The sequence below is a fragment of the Egretta garzetta genome, unplaced genomic scaffold (genome assembly GCF_000687185.1).
Source record: "Egretta garzetta isolate BGI_Z169 unplaced genomic scaffold, ASM68718v1 scaffold137, whole genome shotgun sequence".
NCBI classification, from domain to species: domain Eukaryota; kingdom Metazoa; phylum Chordata; class Aves; order Pelecaniformes; family Ardeidae; genus Egretta; species Egretta garzetta.
In genome coordinates, this window is record NW_009260139.1 from 820,846 (window position 1) to 821,981 (window position 1,136).

The following is a 1,136-nucleotide window of genomic DNA, read 5'->3' on the forward strand; positions in this document are numbered from 1 at the left end:
CACCTCCCTCCCTTCCTGCGCCTCAGGCCAGGCCGGGGCAGTCGCCGCGCCCTCCTGGGACTTCTGCCCCCCACAGCTGGAGAAGGGGTCTCTTGTTGATTGTTTTTCGATTTCCTTTTAAATGAAGTAGTTTTGTTATGGCAAGAGGAGGGGCGCTGGGTTTGTGAGGAGGCAGACAGGCCCCTCGGCCCTGCTGCGCTGAGGCCGCGCCAGCCCAGCCCAGAAAGGTGGGAGGATGAATAGGGGGCTGGAGGGGCGCTGGCAGGAGGGGTGCAGAGTCTTTAATTTAGTGTCCCACCTCCCCCTCGGCCCAAGCGGGCAAGCCTGCAGGCTGCTGCCACGAGAGGTTTTGCCTCCCTTCCTCCCCTTTGGTGCACAGATGGATCAGGATCAGTTTGGGGGAGGACAGAAAACAGAAGAGCCGCTTGTATTTTGAAATTCCTTGTGGTACATGTTTGGGGTTTGTGCCACTGGGAAGTCGAGTTACTCTCTCACGTGGAAAGCGCCTTTTGCTGTGCCAGTGGCCGGTGCCTCGGCGGTGCCAGCTTGTTACCCGCTCTCTGCTCCCCACCAGCTCTCTGATTTGCAGGACCCACCTAACTGCTGCTGCATTTGCACTGACCGTGTCCAGTCTCTGACTTGAAAATAAAAACAGATGTCAGAAACACTTTCTTTCTAGCCAGGTGTTCCTCTCATCACTTCCTCTGGTAATGCCTGCACGGTAAGGGAAGGATTCCAGAATAAGAGGCAGACAGACCAGAGAGTGAGAAAGGCGTTATAAGACATCTGTTCCGTACAAAGGGTGTTTCTGTGCATTTTTGTAAAGCTGCTGCCTTATTACTGAGGTGACTGATACGGCTGACGTGACTGACAGCATGATGTTGTGGTGCTAAAGAAGATACATAAGTCTCCTTAGCATCTGCAGTAAAATAACTGTGTTGAATAAATATAACATAGTATTTTATTCCCCTCGGTATCTACCTAGGTAAGTAAGTTACCTTACCGTGTGGGGGACTGCCACTGCCATCACTGTGCAGCCTGCATTAGGTTGTGGCTGTGTTTCTGTACTGAGGTAAAAAGTTGTAAAATGCACAGTGCAAATCTTGTGGTGATACCAAAGAGAAACGGTGCGTGTC